Below are 17,075 nucleotides of genomic sequence, written 5' to 3'. Positions count from 1 at the left end.
TCTTTATTTCCATTTTTCTCATCATTCAGATGGTAATTTTAATTTCTTAGGGCAATTTATGTTTACCTGAAATGTGCTCAGGTAATTTTTACCTCTCAATTTGTTATTGCTGATTTCTAAATATTTATTTCTATCTTTCAATGAACCATATTATCTTAACATAATGTATATGTTGTAATCTGAGGTTGCAATTTGTATAATAAAATACCACATGTGAAAATGCTTATTAGGTGACATTTTTTCTGGGGGAATATGATACCAAATTTTAGGTTAGAGATTCTTGAAGTCTCCACACCTGTTACATTGATGTTTTCTCTAGGCTTGTGTGTTTTTTTTTTTTTTTGTTAAAAAATATTCCCAATTTTTAAATTTTCTGTCTTTTTTTTTTTTGAGTTAAAATTTTACTCTTGTTACCCAGCCTGTGGTGCAATGGCATGATCTTGGTTCACTGCAACCTCCACCTCCTGGGTTCAAATGATTATCCTGCCTCAGCCACCCATGTAGGTGGGATTACAGGCACTTGTTACCACAACAAGGTAATTTTTGTATTTTTAGTAGACAAGGGCTTTCACCATGTTGACCTGGCTGGTTTTGAACTTTTGACCTCAGGTGATATGCCCACCTCAAACTCCCAATGGGCTGGGATTATGGGTGTGAGCCACCACTCCTGGCCTTTCTCTGTTTCATATTGAGATCCTGTAGTCAATTACTATATCCATTGTCTGTCTATGATACTGAAGTCTTTCTTGTAACAGTCATTTACCTTTGATCTCACTTGCCCCAAACTGTCAAAGAATACCATCTTTCCCTTAACACTGTCATAGAATATAGAAATTAATCTTTAGTAAGGTCTCCCAAAGCCAGAAGCCGGAACACAGGTGCCACTGTTTTATTTACTTTTGAAGGGGAAGATAGGAGTTGGGAGTCCATATTTAAAGTCATCATAGGATGAAGAATGGCTGGGGTGGGTAAATATAAAACACTTTTATTACACTTCTACATGGTTCTTGGTATTTTGCTCTGTTGAGGTGCTACAAATGCTTAACTGATTCTTAGACTCCTCACAGAGGAACTTTATTCCGCACATTTCTGTTAAGTTTGTATGTCTATAAAGGAATTAGAGCCTGTGGTATTTTATTGTCACCTTGTTACTGTGCTTTGTATAATTATATATTTGTAAATTGTATTCACTTGAGACCGATGTGGGAGAATTTTTTTTTTTTTTTAGCTGGCTCTTTTCATATGACTGCAGATACATGGCTGGAGCATGAAATAAGAGATTCATTTCAAAAGTAATTCCGATAAAATATGGGTGTTTTGACCTTAATAGTTTACATTTAAAGGACTAATACCAAAGCATGAATAATTACAAGGAACAGAAAGGCAGTTATAATTTTTTTCATCAATATTTGTCAGCTACCCAGAGCACAATCCATCAATGTAATAAATTTGGAAAGTTTTCCAGGTGTGCTCAAGCTTCAGTGAACATAGGAAAACTTTTAGCAGAGAGAAATGCTACAAATGTAAAGAAAGTGGCAGAAACTGCAGACAGTTCTCAGATTTTACTATTAAAAAAATACATATTTCAGAGAGATGCTACAGATGTGAATATGTGGCAAAGCCTTTAAAAAGTTCTCAAACCTTACTGAACATAAGACAGTTCATACTGGAGCAAAAACCTACAAATATGAAGAATGTGGCAAAACCTTAACCTGCTGCTCAACCCTTACTAAACAAGAGAAATCATTCTGGAAATAGATCCTACAAATGTGAATAACATGGAAAAGCCTTTACATGCTTCTCAGACCTTACTAACCCTAAGATAATGCTCAGACCTTGCTAAACATAAGATAATTTATACTGGAGAGAAACCCTACAAACGTGAAGAATATAACAAAGCCTATAGGTGGTTCTTAGACCTTACTAAACATAACTTAATTCATACTGAAGAGAAACCATTACATATGTAACTAATGTGGAAAAGCTTTTATGTGGTTCTCAGCCCTTAATCAACATAAGAGAATTTTTACTGGAGATAAACCTACATCTGAAAAAAGGCAAAGACTTTACCTGCTCCTCAACCCTTATTAACCACAAGATAATTCACATAGAAGAGAGACCTTACAAATGTGAAGAATGTGTCAAAACCTTTAAGTGCTTTTTCTGACCTTACTAATCATAGGAGAATTCACACTGGATGGAAACCCTGCTAATGTGAAGAATGTGGCAAAACACTGAGTTTGTTCTCACACCTCATTAGACATAATTCATAGTAGAGAGAAACTCCACAAGTGTTAAAAATGTGGAAAAGCTTTTCAACAAGTCCTCATATTTCATTCAACATCAAAGACTTAACACTGAAAAAATGTCATATAAATGTAATGACTGTTGAAGATTTAACTTAACATCTTGGAGGGTCTCTAAGAACTTGCTTTATAATCTGGGCGCTTTTGTGTTGGGTGTGTATATTGCATTTTACTATTATAGAATGACTTCTTTCTCTTTTAAAAAAAATCTATGTGGATTTTAAGTCTGTTTTGCCAGAAATTACAATTGTATCCCCTCCGGTTTTCCATTTGCTTGGTAGATTTTTTCTTTTTTCTTTATTTTGGGCTTAATTGAGATGAGTGTCTAGATTACAGCATACCATTAGATCTTCATTCTTTACTCCGCTTGCCACACTGTTTTTTAATTGAGGCATTTAGCCCATTTACATTTATGCTTAGCATTTATATGTGTCAATTTGATTCTGTCACTATGATCTTAGCTGACTATTTTGCACATTTGTTTATGTGGTTGCTTTATAGTGTCAGCAGTTTATATACTTCAGTGTGTTTTGTAGTGACTAATTATAGCCTTTTTAATTTAATGTTTCCTTCAGAAACTCTTGTAAGGCACGTCTTGGGTAACATAATTCTTCACCATTTACTTATGTGAATAGGATTTTTTTTTTTTTTTTTTTTTACACTTCTGAAGCTTACTTTGGTTGGATATAAGCTTACTTTTTTCTCATGGGAAGTTTCAGTATGGGAAAGAAACTTGTGGGCTAGTGGAATCATAGGAGCTGACTTGCTGGAGCTCTTCAGGAGTCAGGCATGACCCACCAGTGCAGATGCTATGGTATGGGCTCCCAGGGTACCTGAGACTTCCCTGTAAGAATCTGTAGCCAGACTGGGTCCCTGGAAGAGGCCAGCTGACTAAGGGGTATACAGTTGGAACAGCCTTTTCTGATTTGTAAGACCATCCTGCAAAAATTAGGTCCAAAAGTTTCTCTAGGGCTAAAGTCTCTTATGGGAGAAAGTTGAACTTAGAGAAGTGGACATCACTGGCAGCATATTACTACAGATGCTCTTGTTCCAACACTCTTGGAACCATATGAGCTGGCTTGCTGCCTCATTTCTTCGTCTTCTGGGGGCTGGAACTCAGAGAGATGTAGGTCAGCAACCCCTCACTACAGTCAGCCCAGGATGGAGGATCTGTGCTTTTGACCAAGTTAGGAGTTTATTGTCTGGTGAGGAGCAGTGGGTATTATGTGGAACCCATGGAAGATGGACTGGCATCCTCTCCTTGGGTAAAAGGCAGCTTATTTGAGGTATAAATAAGGCACTTGGGTTTTGAATTTTTCATTAGTCTGTGAAATGTAGCAAGGACAGTTCTAATTCAGAGGTAGAAATATTTTCAGTTGCCCCTATGAGCTCTGTCCAGGAAGTTGCATTGCTACTAGCTCAATATCCTTGCCAGTGATTGGCTAGTGGCCCAGACCTGGAGAAGCTGCCCAGTGAGAATATGTGAGAACAGGCACTCATGTAACAGTCTGGCCACTATTCTGAAGGACTGATGCAGCATGCTGTGTGTCCATTGCATATCTAGTCACCTCAGGTTTTCCAGTACCTGGAGTTATCCCATTGAATGCTGCAAAACAGCAATGAAGGCAGTATGCCCTTTTCTCTGGAAGCTCCATCCCAGGCAGGTATGGACCTGTTTCCAGCCCAAAAGCACCTAAAGAAGGTAGTTGGAATCCCCTCTTAAAAGGTCTTACCCAGTGAGGAGAAAATAATTCAGGACCCACTTAAGATAACCATCTATCCACATTTTTGTAGGAGAGCTCTGCTGTGCAGAGGTTTCATCGCCAGTTTATTTGGATTATCCAAAGGCAGAACCCTGGAACAGCTAAGTCACAGAAACAGCAAAAATGGCAGCTCACTCATCACTTTAGGAACTATATCCCAAGGAGTTTTCAAAATTCCATCAATCAAATAGTATTCGTGTTGGTAGCTAGACACCCTGTTTGGGAAGTTCCTTTCAGTGAGGAGGAAGAGATTGGGGACCTGGTTTAACAGGCGTCTGGCCATGTCTTTTTAGAGCACCTGTACTATTCTAGGAGATCTTTTCTGCCACAGTCAGCTTTGGCTCTTCAAAGCTTCAAGGCTGGGATGGCTATGTTGTTGGAACAACAAAGATGTTGGTCCACTCCTCCTTCTGGTAGCTCCAGTTCAGAGAGGTGCAGCGTTGCTACCAATGGTTGGCTGGAATTCTAAGCCAGTAGGTTTTACTTTGTGATGCATTGTGGAAGTGGTCCATGGACCACTGCTCGTGTCCCTGGATGCTACCTATTTCCTATAGGTATGTACAGGGGTGTAACCTCCTGCTTTGCTGGAGTTGCAGCTACTTTTTCTGGGAATCCTGGAAATCCAGTGTATCTAAGGCTCTTGAATCTCTGCACAGGCCTGTGAGGCTGCTCTTCTGAGACTCCATGTAGCTCTATGTGTTAAACTGAAGGCCTGGGTAAAATAGGTTCTTTAGGAAATCTCACCTGAGGATTGGAAAGACCTGTAGGAGAATCTTGGGTTCCCAGGGTCACACATGCACTCACTGCTTTACTGGTTGGGGAGGTTCCCTTGACTCCATGTTTTTTCCAGGTGGCCCATTGTTCAGCCTTGCTTTACTCTATTCTCCATAAGTTATGTTGTTTCTTTGATTTTCCCAATGCAAGTACCTGGATATTTCATTTGAAGGCTCTGTATTCATGCACATTTTGCCTTTTTCTCTGTGAGAACTACATGGTCTGGCTGCTTCTAGCCTGAAATCTTGATCGCTTTCCTCTAAAAGAAACCTACTTTTTATATTAAAATAATTTAGGCCCGGCACAGAGGCTCATGTGTGTAATTCCAGGAGTTTGGGAGGTCAATGCAGGCAGATGACAAGGCCAGAAATCGAGAACATTCTGGCCAACATGATGAAACCCCATCTCTACAAAAAATACAAAAAATTCTCTGAGCATGGTGGCATTCACCTGTAGTCCCAGGAACTCAGCAGTCTTAGGCAGGAGGATCGGTTGAACCCAGGATGTGGAGGTTGCAGAGAGCCAAGATCATGCACTGCACTCCAGCATGGAAACAGGGTGAAACTGTCTCTCAAAACAAACAAACAAAAATTTAATATTTTTTCCAAAGCAAATATTGATGTAATTTAACTCTTACATTTGAAGCTATTGTCTTCATTTCTAGAATTTATGTGAAAGAACATGGTCAATGATTGCTGCACTAGATTTAAGAGAGGTTATTCTATATTGGATGGACAGATTTATATACCTTCATATGGAATTCTAAGAAAACTGAAATCTAAGATACATGAAGAAATTCTAAGTGGAAAGACTACTTAGTAGTTGGTTTAGAGCAGTATCATAAGTGACAGGATAATAGGAGTGTGAAAAGCAATCAGAATAATATTCTGCAAAGTAAGAGAAACAACTTCAATTTTAGAAGAAAATTGCTTTACCATTTGAAAATTAAGATAATTAAAATACAGCAAATTTCAAAATACCTTTTTAATGCCAATGTGCAAACTTAATTTGTTTTAATTGATGAAAATATTTGTTACTGTGTTAATGTTATTTTGCATTGAATTTTATCTTGCCACTGATGTTAAGTTATCCCAACTTACCCATGGTTGTAGGTAACAGATGTCAACTATATACTATTGAATGACAGTGAAATAACACCTCTCATGATTCCATGGTTAGTGATCTTTAACTTAAAATCATTGGGAGCATATGGTTCTGACAATTTACTTTTTTGTTTTTCTTATAACTACTGACAATTATGGTTGCTATGAAGATTTTGAGTATAATCGAGCTATGTTTTATTTCTGAATTCTGAACAACTGTTTACAAAATTTCATCCTACTTTTTTTTAACAGATAACTTCTCTGGTCTGCTAGACATATGCAGACCTTCAGTTTTTATTTAAATGGATGTAAATATGCAGAGAAATCACTGTAAAATTAACTTTATGTGTAACTGCTTTATAGAGAATAATTATATTTGTTTATGATTGTGTACATACTTTGAGAAGAAAACTATTAGAATAAAACAGATAATTTTACATGTCTTGATAACTTACCAGCCAACCAGAAACTTCAAAAATTTTGAAAGCATATCTATTTCCTCTGCTTTGTATTAAACTTTATGTAAAATGTTATTGCTCCTGTCTTAGAAATATCTTATTCAAATTCTCCTTTTTTTGGTCTGTTGCCTGTTGCTCACTACAGACATAATATATAAATTTCATTTAGCCTAATTTCGTAAATCATTCATTGTATAATTTTCTCAGAGTTGATGAATGTATCTTTGATAAAATTTAATAATGTTCACAAAATATTTTCACGTCAGTAATTTCACAGTGCATGTATTATTTTATGCTATTTGTTTAGTAAATTTTATATTCTGTTTCAATTAGAGAGTGTTATTAATTCAATTTTCATTTAGATATTGTTCATTTTACATTTTGGAATAGATATAATTGAGTTTATTAAATTTATTGGGCCAATTTATTCAAGTTAATAATTGAACATTTAATAAGTCATGAGGTATTTTTGGCATATACATGAAGGAAACAAAATAATACTAGCTATGTAATATAAGCTACATAATGAAAATAAATAGTCTTTTTGAAATTAGCCTGTGGTCTCAGGTGAAAAATGAAAATATCTATAGTATAGAAATAACATTAATTATGCATATGAAGAGAGCATAATTGTACCTATGCTACACAGTTGACTCTCACAATTGAAACAAATTGTAGAGTTGGACATTTTAGGAAAACTAAGTGAAAACCTTGTATAATTTTTAGATTATGTTTCTACATTTAAACATCTACTGAAGGAAGTAGAGTATAAGTCTATTTAGTCAAACATGGAATGGCTAACACATTCCACACAAACGTGGAATGGCTAACACATGTTAATAGTATGCACCACAGGTATCAAAACCTTAAATTCCCTGAACTCTTTTCATTTAGATTAACAAAATATGATTTTCATCTTCTACCTCTATGTTCTGGCTTAGACACAATTACTAGGCCAATTTTTTAGATTTGATAATAAATTTTTCCTCTCCTCTCCTCTCCTCTCTTTTTCTTTTTTCTTTTCTTTTCCTTGGGAATGGAATCTTGCTCTGTCACCCAGGCTGGAGTGCAGTGGTGTGATCTTGACGTACTGCAACCTCCACCTCCCAGGTTAAAGCAATTCTTCTACATCACCCTCCTAAGTAGATGGGACTAATTGCGCCCACCACCATGCCTGGCTATCTTTTTATGTTTTTACTAGAGACAGGGTTTCACTGTGTTAGCCAGGATGGTCTATCTCCTGCCTTCCTGATCTGCACAACTTGGCCTTTCAAAGTGCTGGGATTACAGGTGTGAGCCACGACGCCAAGCCTTGATTCTAGCTAGATCTTGACACAGCACATCCTCAACTTATTTTCCCTGAGGATAGAAAAACTGTGATGTGGAATAATAATACCAAACATTTGTTATAACAAGAGGATATTTTATTTCTGCCCTGGTGTCCTGGGCTCTTAGAATTATACCTTGCCTTAGAAACTGTGAGGATGAGACTTCAGTTCTCAATAAATTTTGGGTATCATGTCCTAAGAAAGACTGATTTCATTGCATCAGGTCCGAAGAAAACCGGTCTTCTGACAGGAGTAAAACCCAGTAAGATTTTTTTTTTAGAATATTAGTTGGGTGATTTTTAAAATAATATAAACGATAGGTTTGTTCTGTTTATTTTTAATGATTCAAAAGAGCTGTTTGGCTTTATTTCTGTGATGAAGTAAATTCTGAACATCTTACAATCTGTCCATTATCAGATAGTAAACAATAAAGAATGAATAAATGAATCTGTCTTAGTTTTTATATTTTAGTCAGTAAATTTAATCACATTTCTATAATTTTTAAGTTTTACTACTGAAGACCAGAATAGATTTTTTTTCCTCCTTTTTGGAAACTATAATAGCATGTTCATAATGTCACTTTCATAGATACTATCAATATCAACTATCAAGTGTGTCGGTTTCTAAAATAAAATATTTTAGAATTATATTACCCAACATGTTCAATGAAATGTTTTTAAGTTGGCTATTTAAAAAATCTGTCAATCTTGAATTGCATGTGTAGCTAAAATTTTCTGGGGATGGAGAATAAGATGTAAAATAATTCATACAAGTAATCTAAACTCAGTTTTCTGAAATTATTTACTTATTTAAGAAATCTAATTACATTTTAAATAAATTGTTGTCACCTGTTAGCATTTCCATAGCAGCATATCATTTTATTAAGATTTTGCCTCCAAGACAGGTAACAATTAGAACAAAGAAGAAAAAATACAATAATTGGCATAAAAAACTCAAGAAAATAAAATGTTTCTATGATGACCTAATTATAATAATACAAAGAGGAAAGGGTCATATTTGTTTTACACATTGTTGGCAAATTAAACCTGAGATACTAATGTGTAGAAAATGTTATTAATTATATTTTTAGACTGTCTTACTGACTTTGGCACTTAGAGAACCCCCAGCACAGGCCTAGAATTCCCTGGGCATTTTTTCCAGCAGAACATCTAATAGAAATGAAGCAGAGGGCCATATACATAAAGGTAAATGACTACTCATCTTCTGGCTACAAGTGGGTGCATGTTGCCAAGAGCAGGTCTTTCTTGGAAGTCGTGGAAGTGGCTATGGGCAACCATCTTAGAATAAGGCCCTGGAGCTCCACAGAGAACTCCTGCCTACAGTGGCCTCAGAGGGCCATATGATAGGACAGCCTAGGTGCTCTGTCTTGTTCCTGGCCTTTGAGTCCTTCCTCACCTGCTAGCTTTTTCCACAAAGAAATCAGGATGTCAACCACCAATGCAGTCCTTACTAGTAGGAGGAGATAAAGAATGTCAAGAGCCCCACCCTTCTTGGCACATTCAGTGATTTATTGATTAACTAGTCAATAATTTACAGCAGAATGTGCTGCTGTGGACCCCCAGAGATCACATTCTAGGAGGAAATTTGGGTGACACCTGCCTGAAGCTGTACGTTGGAGGAAGGATGGACAGGTCACCTGAAGTTTAGTGAGGAAGTGCCCCTAGCCAATCCAAGGAGACACGGGCTTGGCAAGAGCAAGCAATAAGTGTGGCATACAGCTGACATGCTGGGCTGTCAGGTGGGCATAGAGGTGGTCCCTGAGTGGGAGAACCACCTCAAAGCCCTGAACTCACCCAAGAGATCCCTCAGCCTTTTGAATCACAAGCTCTACCTGGAACTGCAGGGTGGGTACTATGCAGTGGCCTGGTAAAAGTGGGGTGAGCAGCCAGTCACCGAGTGGCTTTCATTGCCCACTGCTCTGATGAGAAAACTAAGCCCCCAAAGCCACAAGCCAGGAGGGGCAAAAGAATTGGGCTGAGGCATCACCATTTTTCTTCACTGGCACCCATAATCCTCAACTTCCCTGGGCTTCCCTTGAGGAAGAAAATTTATCTTCATTATGAGTGTAGGCCCAAATCAGAGAACTGGCTTGACTGTTCAGCTGCACTCAGGCAGTATGTGTACTGTTCCAAGCAGGTCCCATTTGCTTCCTGCCTCCAATTATTTCACCTGCAACTTGTCGTTTGTAACAGATCTTTATCCACCCCCAAAATTCTATGGTTTTTGAAATTCCTCTGAAGACTTCATGAGCCAAGCATCAAGGGTCATACCTCTAGCCTACTCAGACTGTGGTAGGAAGACGGATCTCTCAACTGCATTAACTCTTATGAGACATCTGTAAATAGTACCAGGTCTAGGAGGTGGGATGTCACATATTCACATTATTTTCTGGTCTCCATCCCAAAAGACATGTTAAAATTACAAGGAAAATAAGATACAAACCTGACAGTTCACCCTTTTAAAGAGCAGCTTCAACCTGGCCACCCTGAACCACAATTTCAGGTTCTGGTTCAGCATGTCTCACCTTGGAAAGTAGTTGAACTGGGGCCCCAGGATGTCCAATAAAAATCTTGAGAACGGGTTCCTCAGCAGCCTGAACACACTTACAACAGAAACAAACCCTACCAACTAAGAAGCCATCTCATTAACCTGGAAAACTGTACCAGCAATATGCACACACATCAGGCTTTTCAGATAAACTCCTCTCAATCCAACAATTCAAGAAAAAGCCAAAAAAAAAAAAAACAAAAAAAAATGAATCTAGAGTCTCCAGAAGAAGCAGTTCCAATGCCTGAAGCAGCCTATATGATGGATGCAACTGACAGTGGTAACTTGACTTGGGCATAGCTGAAGACTGATCCTATATAAAAATGCTTCTGAGTGTTCAGAGTTTCAAGCTAAAAAATCTAGGAGTGGCCTGGCCAGGTGCAGTGGGTCAGGCCTGTGCTCCCACTCTTTGGGAGGTAGAATTGTGTAGATCATCTGAGGTAAGGAATTCGAGACCAGCCTGATCAACATGGAGAATCCTTGTCTCTACTAAAAATACAAAATTAGGTGGGTGTGGTGGCAAATGCTTATAATCCCAGCTACTCAGAAGGCTGAGGCAGGAGAATCACTTGGACCTGGGAGGTGGAGGTGGAGGTGAGCTGAGATTGCGCCAACACACTCCAGCTCCAGCCTGAGCAACAAGAGTTAAACTTTGTAAAAAAACAAAAAAACAAAACAAAAACAAAAAACAAACAAAAAAAAAACTAGTAGTGGCCAACCTGGAGACTGGAGATTACTCTGTATCTGTGAGGACTATATGATCCCTTGGTCTGTCCCATGCTGTGGCATGGAACATAAGCCACTCAGGAGAATGAGGTCCTTATTTTTTGTTAAATGAAGGATGACAGGCAAAATATTGTTCAGAAAAATGTGCTTAATAAAAATGCTACACACACTGCATGCTTTTTGCAAGTGTGCATGGTTATCCTGCTAAGCCCACTGACACTGGACTTTTCCCCTTCTATGTAAGTCCCCACTGAAACTCCATATCCTATTTACTAAATCTGGGTCTCTTCTTTGACATCTTGATCCTGGTGCCATTTACATGGGAGTCGAATTTGACACAACTTACCCCAGAGAGAGGAAGGATTTCACGCTGTGCTCAATGTGTTTCAAAGCTCACCAAGGCATTATCTATAGAAGGATGCATTTGTTCTCTTTACCACTATCATCTCAGACTCATTTCCTTAGATGCACCTTCAGTGAAATACCAAGAAAGATGAAAAAGAAACACATCATGGTCAGAAGCAATCTAAATGACTAAATAAGCAGTGACCACTTGGAAAGCAAAAGGGAGCATTTTGCTTTCTCCTGTGGGCAGCCCTCAAATTCTGTCATCACTTTCTGGCTTCAGTAATGGTTTTTAAGCTCAATCCTGGCTCTGGAGAAATCTTAGGCACTAGGTGGTAAACACCTTCACTTAGTCTTGGTGGAACAAAGCTTTCTTTTTTCAAATATGACCTCTGTGATCATGAGCTTCTAAGCAATATGGACAATGCACTGCCTGAAAACCTATGAAAGGGAGATGAGTAGGTCTGAGGGGAAACAGTTTCCCACTTTTTTCAGTGGCAAGTTCAAACAACTGTGATAGGAGACAAATGTGCAGAAGAGAACAGCATATTATAACACCACATTAGGTGAGCTTACAACCATGAGTTTTTATTCCTAGGTGTAACAGCTCCAAATGAAAACCAGAAAGTACTTCACTGTGCATCTATCAATGACTGATTGCACAACATTTTGTCTATCACACTGAAAAATATTCACCGAGGATTTTCTAATTGAACATATAAAGACAGGAAAATGTAAAACAGCAACTCCATAAAATCATTAAAGAAAGTGAAGAAATGTCCAACTTCCCAGATTATTAGCATTTTTGCACTTATTTGCATGTATATCTACCCATAAAGCTGATATTTTCATAAATCAGTTAAATGTCAAGTTAAAATAAAATAAAATAAAAATTTGGCCGGGCGCGGTGGCTCACGCCTGTAATCCCAGCACTTTGGGAGGCCGAGGCGGGCGGATCACGAGGTCAGGAGATCGAGACCATCCTGGCTAACAGTGAAACCCCGTCTCTACTAAAAATACAAAAAAATTAGCCGGGCGTGGTAGCGGGCGCCTGTAGTCCCAGCTACTCGGGAGGCTGAGGCAGGAGAATGGCGTGAACCCGGGAGGCGGAGCTTGCAGTGAGCCGAGATCGCGCCACTGCACTCCAGCCTGGGCGACAGAGCGAGACTCCGTCTCAAAAATAAATAAATAAATAAATAAAATAAAATAAAAATTTTCACCTGAACTCGGTGGCTCACACCTGTAATTCTAGCACTTTGGCATGCTGAGGGAGGTGAATCACTTGCGGTTTGTAGATTGAAACCAGCCTGGTGAATATGGTGAAACATCATCTCTGCTAAAAATACAAAAAAGAAAAAAAAAAAAAATAGCCGGGCATGCAGAGATTGCACCACTGTATTGCAGCCTGGGCAATATAGCAAGATTCTGTCTCAAAACAAACAAACAAAACCTTTTTTTCCTTTTTCAACAACAAAAAGACACACATATGGTCAAGACATGTATGAGTGGATTTGAGTGGGTGTGGAGCCTGTTCAGGAAAAAAGAAAGAAGTGTCAGTGCCCTGAATTATGTGAGAAGGATCCATTGGGACACAAATGAAGAAGTAGTCATGGCCTCAGCTTAGCTTTACTGAGGCTTGCATGGGGCTTCTGAAAGTGGTAGAAATGGCCCGTGACAGTGAATGCTAGATGGCCTGTAACAATAAAAGATCTGCCCAGGGATCTTAGCAATCCTGCCAGAAAGCACTGACTATACCCTAGTTTGGAGGCTTCTGGGGTAGAGGGACAACCAGAGAGCCACAGCAAACATGAGTCTTGACCACTATGGTTCAGTCAGTTTAAAATAGCTCATTTCTTCTGTTTTACAAAACAAAAAATAAGGTTAAAAAAATGAAACACAGAAATATAAAATAAAAATTAAAAATAAATTTAAATTAATTAAAACATAGGAATGGAAAATGAACTAAAATAAAATAGAGAAAATAAATAAAAATGTAATTAAGATCAGGGAAAATAAATACAAATATGAAGATAATAAATACAATAAATAAGAGGAATAAACAGAAATAAAATTATTAGCAATATAATAAAATAAGAAAAATTTAAGAATGAGGAGAAAAAATAAAAATAAAATATAAAAAATAGAGAAAGAAAATGAAATAATATGAAGGGACATGAATGGAAATAAACTTAAACAACAAAAAGAAATTTAATAAAATGTTACAAACAAGATACAAATTGGGGAAAATTTGAAATGAAGAGAATGTAATAAGAAAAATAAAACCAAAATAGAAAGGAAATTAAATTATTAATAAAAACAAAGTAAATAAATAACAAAGAGAAACAAAATAAAGATAAAGACAAATATACAGTGAAATACAAGGATAAATATTTCACACAACAGCATAAAACATATTTATAATTACATATGACACATTTTCTCAGATAGGCAAACTTCTAAGCCAGATGAACATTTCAGCACATTTAAACAGAGGGTAATAACAAAAGGTGTTATTTCTGACCACAATAGAATATAACTGGAAGTTAAAAACAGAAAGAAAACCAGCACATCAACATATATATGAAAACTAGACAAATTCTTGAGCACAGTATTTTTCAAGAGTTAAAACATGCAAGTTTCTTTAATTGTTAATGGTATACAAAATTATCTACAGATCTGTGAGCTCTCTTTCACAAAACCAGTGTCTCTTTTTGGAGAAGCACTAAAATACTTTGAAACATTTGAATCAGTATTTTGTTATGTCACCCAGGCTGGAGTGCCGTCTCATAATGATGGCTCATTCTAGCCTTGAACTCTCAAGTTCAATGGATCCTCCCACCTCAGCCTCACAAGTAGCTGGGACTGCAGATGCATGCCATCATGCTCAGCAAGTTTTTATATTTTTTGTAGAAACAGGGTTTCACCATATTGCTCAGGCTGGTTTCAAACTCCTGGGCTAAAGCAATCCACTTGCCTTGGCTTCCCACAGTTCTGGGATCACAGGAGTGAGTCACCAAATATTGCCCTATAATTTCTATAAACACTCAAAAAACCACAAGTAGGCAAACAGCCTGGAAAAAAAGGAATAAACTCAGAGGCATAGTTCCTTTTTATTTCAAGACATATTGCAAAGTTACAGTAATCAAAAGTGTTGTGCTGGCATAATGACAGAAAAATAAATTTTGAGACAGATAAGCCAGATGTACTCAACTTATCTTAAATAAGGGTTGCTAACCCTCCTGTTGCAGAACTTTCTCCTTGCTTCAGTACAATTGGGTTCTTGTCACAAGACTAGGACAGATTAGGTCAGGGACACTCTGAAGGATGAGGAGTAGAATTGATTGAGTAAAATAAAAGAAACAAAAAACACTCGAGAAAAAAAAAAAAAAACTCTCAACAAAGTGAGTGGGAGTCCTGTTTACAGGCCTCCACCTCCCATATTGCTGAACACCAGACCATCACACAGGAAGGGAAGAGGCCTGACTCCTCCTCTCTGCACAAAGGGTGAGATTTCTGTGGCTCCACTTTCTTCCCCCAGTATGCAGATGGACATTATTCAGAGAGAATCAGTCGGAAAAAGGCAGGCTTTATCTGAGACCAGCAGCCTGATTTTTCAGCCTTCTGGTTGTTTTTAGGCTTGAAGGTGGGGTTTCACTCAAGACCCTTGGCTGTTCCCTAACTCTGTTATTTCACCCACTAAAGAAGTACATCTAACTGTCATTAGAATAACGATAAGGATAAAGACAAAAACCACTTTTAAGTGCTTCCTGCTGACTGGGTGCTTTGGTTTGAAAAAAATGGCTGTCAGAACTCTCTAAGAGGCCTATCTGTCCCCAGTTATAAGGGTCATTGTTGAAGGCTATGGTTGTGTTACTGTTTGGAGTTCTATAGCCTGAAAGTGAGAAGAATCAAACTGGTTTATTTAAAACAATAACAACAACAACAAAAATGCAATAAAATGAAACAAGGGGAAGGGGGAAAGGACAGTTAACAGATTCCTAGGTCTTTTACCAAGTTGCATAAGGAGAGGAAGAACAAAGCCCAACTGGAGCAAAGAAAAATTTACCCTTACCATTTTTCAGTATGCATCCAAGAAATGTGTCCCATAATATTGAGACTTGATTACCTACCTCTTAAGAGAATACAGATAAGAAGATATGAAAAATGTAACCATTTTTGCAAAGGAGTTCCAAGTGTTCAGGATGCTTTCAAAAAAATTATAAACTAAAGATGAACGGCTACTTATCTATAAAGAGAGAGCGGAGCAGGTGTCTCTGGTTTCTTTCTCTTCCTAGCATATACACTGGTTATGTTGAGAGACAGGAGAAAGAATGTTCTCTTTCTGCTTTCAAACCTTGTATCCCTGAGTCCCATAATTGTTACAGGCTGCCATTCCTGGGTGTCCAGGCAATTTTCATCCACATTAACAGGGAAACCCACGGAGGGAAATTATCTGCTCTTACCTACATATGCCCTATCTCCCCTGCTGTCAGTAGTTCTGGAGTTCACTTGACCTCATTTATGACAAGGATGCTGGCATAATCTTTATCCATGAAATGGGAGGCTTGGGATTATCAGCTAGAATTAGTCACGTCCACCTGCAGAGCTTTTTAACCTCCCTTATCATCAGCCTCTGAATTTCTCAGATTCAGTAGTCTTTCCTAGAGCTTCAACCTAAAGCTTGAAATTGGGGTTGGGACAAAAATGTGTCTCAGTGGATTACATGGAATTATTTCTTCATAGATCTTTTACATTGGCTTTGATGGAACTCTGTTCAAGAAGAAATTTCACATAAGACTTTCTAATGTGAAGCCCAGCCATGGGTTTGTACCATTAAATACTTATGAATTGGGTGATTCTTTCTTCCTATGGTCCCAAGATAAACTTGGAGCCCTGGGCCTCAGAAAGTGTCATGATTTACTTACCTACCGCAGATAAAGCTGTATGAGGACTGTGTAGATGAGGTATGAGTCCATGTTTTCCAAGGGGCTTTTGTTGGCTCTGCAAGTTGTGCTTGACTCCTTAAAGGGAAACAAAGCATTTCAGTCAAGCCCTTGGTAAAACAACCAGTTTCTCCAGTTGTGCCCTGTTGCAACAGAAAATGGATTATTATTAGTCTGATGCAAGCAGCTATATTGCCATAAGTTTAGAAGACTCAGAACTATTTTTCAAATTCTAGAGAAGCCAGGCAGAGAGAGGCAAACATGTTCCATACTTTGTTCACAGGAGTACACCTTACTCAAATGTTAAAGGCTGTAAATAGCTCAAAATAAGTTGCCTTGACTCTGGTAAACAATATAAGGAGTAATGTTACAAGCAAAAGTCAGAAAAATTACTTCAGTTTTCTATTAGTCCAGTCCATTCAATTAACTCTTGTTCTGTTTGATATTCATGAACATTTTAGCTCTTCATGACCACTGTACGTTTTTCTTGTATTCCAATGTCAGAAGCTCCAAAGTGATTAAAAACCTGCAATTGAGAGCACCTGTCAAAGATGTATAGCTGACCAAAAACCACTTTATAAAAAAAAAGTCAAAACAAGACAACAATTTTCTGTGTATAACAAAATGTCCACGGTAGTTACAGTCAGAAATAAGATTGACATAAAATTTCAGTTTATTCTGTGGTTTACACTATCTTAACATAACAATGTTAACTGTGGTTGATAGCATATATTTCAGATATTAGTATTTTAGAACTCTCA

The sequence above is a fragment of the Pan paniscus genome, chromosome Y, assembly GCF_029289425.2.
Source record: "Pan paniscus chromosome Y, NHGRI_mPanPan1-v2.0_pri, whole genome shotgun sequence".
Taxonomy (NCBI): Eukaryota; Metazoa; Chordata; class Mammalia; order Primates; family Hominidae; genus Pan; species Pan paniscus.
The sequence above is the reverse complement of the archived record's forward strand: the minus strand, read 5'-3'. Positions refer to the sequence as shown.